The sequence below is a fragment of the Microtus ochrogaster genome, chromosome 2 (genome assembly GCF_000317375.1).
Source record: "Microtus ochrogaster isolate Prairie Vole_2 chromosome 2, MicOch1.0, whole genome shotgun sequence".
Classification (NCBI taxonomy): Eukaryota; Metazoa; Chordata; class Mammalia; order Rodentia; family Cricetidae; genus Microtus; species Microtus ochrogaster.
Window position 1 is genome coordinate 46,913,970 of NC_022010.1, and position 7,218 is coordinate 46,921,187.

The following is a 7,218-nucleotide window of genomic DNA, read 5'->3' on the forward strand; positions in this document are numbered from 1 at the left end:
CATGGTGGGGAACATGACAGCATGCAGGCAAACATGATGCTGGAGAAGGAGTTGCTACACGTTCATATGCAGGCAACAGGAAGTAGACTGAATGTCACACTGAGGGACACTTGAGCAAAAGAGACCTCAAAGCCCACCTCCACAGTGACACATTTCCTCTAACAAGACCATACATACTCCAACAAGGTCATACTTCCTAATAGTACACTCCTTTTAAGGGTCATTTGCTTTCAAACAACCACAGCAACTGAGATTAACAGTCACAGAGGGCCTAAATAACAAGGAAAATGTTTTCTCATTCTTGGAAGAGGAGCATTATTTGGATTGGTTTCCCTCAAGGATTTTCTTTTTGGCTTGCAGATAGTCATCATTTCCTAGTACCTTCAAATAGTCTTATTAAGGACACTAGTCATCCTGAGTCATAGTATACCCTTGTGATTTTATTTTAATCTAATGGTCAATTTTAAAGACTCTATTTCCAAAAACAATAATACTCTGCAGAATTAGGAGTTAGGGTATTTTGGGTGACAGTCTAGACCAGGGGTTCTCAACCTTCCTAACTATGTGACCCTTTAATATAGTTCTTTATATTATGGTGACTCCCAACCATAAAATTATTTCCATTGCTTCTTCATAGCTGTAATAGTATCATGGATCATAATGTAAACATCTGATATGCAGGCTGGCCATTAGTGACCCTTATGAAATGGTCATTTGACTGCAAAGGGGTCATGATCCACAGGTTGAGAACCAGTGATCTAGAGCATAGCATTAAGGGATGCATCTACTTCAGATGTATATTTGGTGGGAAGATGACAGGTAGAGTCATTAGTCTGGGAGAGATCTACTGGCCTCTTCTAACAAAAAGGTAAGGAAAGACTAACTTAAAATTATTAGTACCATTTATAAATAAATGTAAATCACAAAAATGCTTTAAAATTTGATCCTTTTATTGAAGATCCAGTAAAGGTATGTATCATTACAATCAATGGGGAATTACAATGAATTTAAACACACAAAGCAAGTAGAATCAAACCAGTCATATTTGCCACATTTGCAAGTTTTCCCTTAAATGGCCTTTGACTCTTAAAATGCAAATACTCATGCTCACTCCATATCATGAAGAATTAAGTTACCTTATCAAGCACCCTTTTTCATTTAGCAGAGTTGAAAGGGATTCATGATATTCTCTTTAATTTTTAGAATCAATTCGTATGTCAAAATACAAAACACATTTTATTCTCAAGCAAGATTTTTATTATTTCAAGAGACTATGAATACATTATTATTATTAATTATTACTATTATTATAAAAAACATTGTTAATTCCTAGGACACTTGCAGTAAAATTTAAATTAAGATCAGCACATCATCCTGTTTTACTGTGTCATTCAGAAGCTCTTCTGATACTCAAAGAAAAGTGTATCTTATCAAAAATTTCCCTTGAGGCATCTAGAACTTTTCCAGAAATTCTGTTTTCCTTTGATATCTTACTTAATGTAAGAATAGATTTTTTATTTGAATCAAAAGTGCTCCCAATTAAAGTTTACGAATCCCATAGGGTTGTATATTTCATGTGCTGTTGAAATAGGAACAGCGGGGCTGTGTCCCGCCACCCAGCCGCCCGCATGGATAGTTTTATACCTGAAATAATTACACGGAAACTGTATTCTTTTAAACACTGCTTGGCCCATTATATCTAGCCTTTTCTCAACTAACTCTTGCACCTGGACTAGCCCATTTCTAATAATGTGTGTAGCCCACGAGGTGGCTTACCAGAGAAGATCTTAACCTGCGTCTGTCTGGAGTGGGAGAATCATGGCGACTCACTGATTCAGCTTCTTTCTCCCAGCATTCTGTTCTGTTTTCTCCGCCTACCTAATTTTCTGTCCTCTTAAAGGGCCAAGGCAGTCTCTTTATTTAACCAATGAAATCAACACAAAACAGCAGACTCCCACATCAATGTGCTTTGTTAAAAGCAAGACCTAAAAATTGATTTTGTATTGGGCATTGCTACATTGGTTGTCATCTGACAAGTGAGTGGCTAGCTGGAGTTTTCACAAGAGGTAAAAGAAATAAATAAAGCTGATGGAATTCATACCAGTATTGACTTTTGAGCTAGCAATCACATTGCCCCCTTCCCCTAAAACACTGATGGTTCATCTTCTCTGACAAATAAGAGATTAACTCAGAATTAGGAGGGCTCTGGGGTCAGTGGGTCGGAGAACAAATCTCAGGTCTTCTATTTACTACACCTTGACCCAATAACAAACTTTCTAAACTTTAAATTTTCTATGGCTAATTAGTGGGGTGTGGTAGAGACAATGAATATTCTTACCTGGGCATCCGCTAAGGAGCAGAAACTGCTTAAAGGGTCTTTAGGTATTAACTCAGCCAATCAGGGATTCTCCTGGAGAAACTCAGCTTTATGATCTGGTTTGTGCAGCCAAGGCTCTGCTGTTGTCCTGTCTATCTGTCTGCTCAAAGTATATCCAGCCCCAGGCTACAGTCCATAACTAGTCAGTTTCTCTCCAGCCTCTTACAGCACTCAGTGTACAGGATAGGACAATAACTCCCTGGCAATTCTCACCAGCCCAGTCCAGCCTAAGCAGTGAAGAACAGGTGGTATGGTTGGCAGCCACTCCTGGATACTTTTACATGAAGAATTTTGTAGATCTCACTTACTTTTTTTTTAAATCAACTTTTCTATGCATCTCCCATCTTTATTTTCCAATATTCTTCTGTTGGGCAGTTAGACATACAGCAGTCATCTTGGAAGCCATTCAGTATGAACATCTTCCTCGTGATCAGCGTGAACCCCCGCCTCCCATTTATCATAAGAAATAGAGACAGTATTAGGGCTTTGTTGAGGCCCATTGAGGGAAAGCTACTTCCTCCTAATCGAAAGAATAAACTCTAAGTCCTATTTTGTTTCTTGTCCTTGTGGTAGACATAACACCCTGATCTGTGCCTAAGATTTGAACTTTGCAGCTATTGCCCCTCACTTAAAAAATTTATCCACGTGGGCCTTTCCTTTCGTGTGTGCCACACGATTCAACTTCCACCTGGGCCCAGATACAGCCCTTGGAATTGGTTCACCACAATATCTACTCCATCTACGAGCTGCTGGAGTGTGTGCAGGCGCCAGTCCTGCAGAATCAGATCCCGGAATATGTCGTCAGCATTTAAATGAAAACCTGAAGAATTACTATGACGAATATGGTGGCAGCCTCTGGCACCTGTCATAGTACCACAGAATAGCTACAGAATAGCCTGAGAAACCCATGAAGGCTCTGAGGGGAAGACAAGGAGGCAGTGGCCGAGGAGTGTGCTTGGCCAAACATCTCCCTCTGGTGGCCAGAAAGGAGCATAGCAGTTAAACAAATAGGCTATGGGCAACGTCGTTTTGTTTTTTGCCTCCACACACTATCTCTTAATCACTTTTTGAGAGTCAAGATTTCAGAGGACATAGGTTTCTTGACTCTGCTCCATGACTAGAATTGCAGACTGAGGTCAATAAACACCTAGAACACAGAATTACCTAGAATTATCTATATCTTTTTATGTCTTGTAGATACTGTTAGTAAGAACCTAAGATAAACAGTGGAACAAACTACCTGCATGTTCTTTCCATGTGGTTCTCTCTGCAGGCTTCTGTGGTTTTTTCACAGCATGACACCTTGGATCCATGTGGATATCCTGTGCTGATTTGAATGCAAATGTCCCCCCATAGACTCACAGGGGGTGGCATTTTTGGAGGTGTAACTTTGTAGGAGTAGGTACGGCCTTGTTGGAAGAAGTGTGGCACAGGGTGGGCAGACTTTGAGATTTCAAGTCCAGGCCCAGCAGCTCACTCTCTCTTCCTGCTGCCTCAGGATCCAGATATAGAACTCTAAGTTTCTTCTCCAGCACCGTGCATGCTTGCATGCAAGCATAATCCCTGCCAAGATGATGGTAGACCAAACCTCTGAACTGTAAGCCAGCCCCAATTAAATACTTTCCTTATAAGAGATGCAGGGGTCATGGTGTCTCTTCACAGTAACGAAACCTTACCTAACACACATTCTAAGGGAACAAGATGGAAATGCTTAGAATTTCAGAGTTCTAGCCTCAGACCTCACAGATCACTTCCAATGTGTTCTATTGGTTGAAGTGATAATGTTCCATCCTGGTTCAAGGAAAGGGAACATAGGCAGCAGTAGCTGATGGAAGGCATGTCAAGTAAGGCATGCCACGTGGTACGGAGAGTTTCTGGTTCAGAGAGAGGCTCTGTCTTCAGCAACTGGATGGAAAGGAAAGAGGAAGATATCAGATGTTCTACTCTGCCATCCACAGGTGCGCACATGGGAGCACACCTGCACATTCATGTGAATGTACCGCACACACACACACACACACACATACACATCACCTGCAACACAACACCCCCTCCCACATACACGCAGAGATTTATAGAGTGTTTAATGGACAGAAGATAGTGCTGGAGAAAAGAGTGATGGCAACATTCTAGGGCTAGTAATGGAGGGGTCATTCCACCCCTAAGTGTGAAAGGGCTGAGGCAGTAAATGTTTACCAGTGCTCAAAATCATGAGGACAGAGGCACTGAACTGGAGTCACAGATGTCATGAAAGGGACGAGGGTCGGCAAGCAGATGCTTCTCCCTCTGCTTCATGTTAGTGCTGAGCTGAGAGTAAAAACCTCAATTTAGTCCTGTTGGTACTAAACTGATAGAATAGATGTTACACTTGAAATTAGCCAAAGGCCAAAAAGAGGCATAGTCAGTGGTCATCTTTCTCTCGCCTCTTACCATCGTATCTGATTTGCAAAACCCAAATCTGAGGCTAGGTCTCAGAGGATATTTATAGCATCCTTTTAGAGCATAAAGGTAGAGAACGACAAACTAAAACATCAAATCCAGCAATGTGTTTTGCTCTTCAGACTGAGTAAAACGCACAGTGCCCAGAGAGTACATAGGACGTGATGTTAGTTTCTTACTACTTTTATTGTCTCCATGGTGCAAACACTTCAGAACTACACTACCAAGGTCCAGGACTTTGCTGAAGTTTATTAATTGTGTTTACACAGTCTAGGAGCCCATGTCCTAAATAAGCCCCTGTCATTGTATTTATGATCTGTGTCCTAGCTCAGGTTAATATTGCTTGTTGGGAGCACAAAGGTCTGTAGCATGATTAATAAAAACCCAGAGACAGATATTAGGGTTCAACCAAAAAAGCAAAACAGCCAGCCACTGGTTCTTGCCTTTACCTAAGTCCAAAATGGCAATCCTGCCTCCAGGAATCTCGGAATGAGACTGTGTCCGAGAGCTGTCTCCTCCCATCTTATATTCCCCTCTAGGGCTGAGATTAAAGGCATACACCACTACCCAGTTTCTATGGCAAACTAGTGTGGCTACTGGGATTAAAGGTGTGTCTCACCACTGCCTGGTCTGTAAGGCTACGTGTGGGGTTGTTTTACTCTTTGATCTTCAGGCATGCTTTATTTATTAAAATACAGATGAAATATTACTACAAAGGTACTTGGACCCACAGATATCCGGGGAAATAAGGAATGTTAACCATGCAGGGATGCCTCCTCAATGGGAGAGATAAAATAAATACCCCCATTCCACCGAGAAGGCTGAGAGTGGGTACTGTTAACGACCTGGTTGGTGCCCTTTCTGCTATTTGTAGAGGCAGACCTCATTCGCCTTTGGCTACAGAGGTGCACCTCACTCGAACTCCCCAGGAAGATTATCCCAGACTCTCCCTCCCTAGACAGTATCTTTAGCTCCCAGAGTTAACAGAACCTGTCCTTAGGGAAGATGTCACACATATTTTATGTACTGCTGACTTCTATGTTATATTGGTCAGAGACCACATTGGATCCTAGACCTTTTAGCTATAGAATCCACCCACACTCATGGTCATAAGTACATTGTAAAGGAGTTTCTAAGTGCTCACACTTTAAACTTTGTTATGAACTTGGAGCTGGAATGATTGCTGCCTGGACATTTTCCCCAAAGTGTACTGCTTAAATATGCCCACAGTGAACTGCTTACCATTAGACTCCCTGAAGGCTGATCCAGATTAACAAGGTCAATCTGAAGTGAGTTTTCATTCTCATCTCTTCCTGGGTGGGGGGTGGGGCTGTTTCCCTGCCTGAACACTTGCAGGGTCCCCCTAATTGCTGGGATGAACTACCATGACAAAGCAACTTGAGGAGGGGGTTTATTTGGTTTATGCTTCCACGGGATTGTCCACCATTAAAGGAAGACAGGAGAGGAATTCAAAGAGGGCAGGAACCTGAAAGCAGGAACTGATGCAGAGGCCATGGAGAGGTGCTGCTTACTGACTTAGTACTCATGGCTTGCTCAACCAGCTTTCTTACAGAACCCAGGACAGGGATGGCATCACCCACAGTGAGTTGGGCCCTCTCCCATCAATCACCAATTAAGAAAATGCTCTAAAGGCTTGTGTACAGCCCAATCTTTTTTTAAAATTTATTTATTTAATAAAGATTTCTGTCTCTTCCCCGCCACCGCCTCCCATTTCCCTCCCCCCCAATTAAGTCCCCCCCTCCTCAGCCCGAAAAGCAATCAGGGTTTCCTGTCCTGTGGGAAGTCCAAGGAACCCCCACCTCCATCCAGGTCTAGCAAGTTGAGCATCCAAACTGCCTAGGCTCCCACAAAGCCAGTGCGTGCAGTAGGATCAGAAACCCATTGCCATTGTTCTTGAGTTCTCAGTACCAGCCCAATCTTATAGAGCACTTTTCTCAATCAAGGTTTCCTCCTATCAGAGGTCTATAGCTGGTGTCAAGGACAGCACACCATCCTCAAACAGTACCAACCCTTTATTCTTTCACATCATGGTATCCATAGGAAATCTTGACATTTGTACATCAGTAAAATGAAGACCGAGGAAAGGCTATTTCAACCTGTGAAAACTGGACAAGAGGCCCTGCAAGTTCCAGAGACTAAGGGAATCACTGTCTTACTCCTGCCACACGGGAAGCTCGGCTCAAATCTGTTATCTGTTCTGAACATCAACACAGCTTCCCCCAAACAAACATTCTATCATGTTCTTCAACTGTAATAATAATGTTCAGATTTCTCTGTACAGCACTGAAGATGTAGGCTCAGAACTGGGGAGTTCTCAGGGCTTGTCTAGTTTATTCTCTTTGTGTTATGAACTCAAGTCCACTAAGGTTAGATGGCTTATC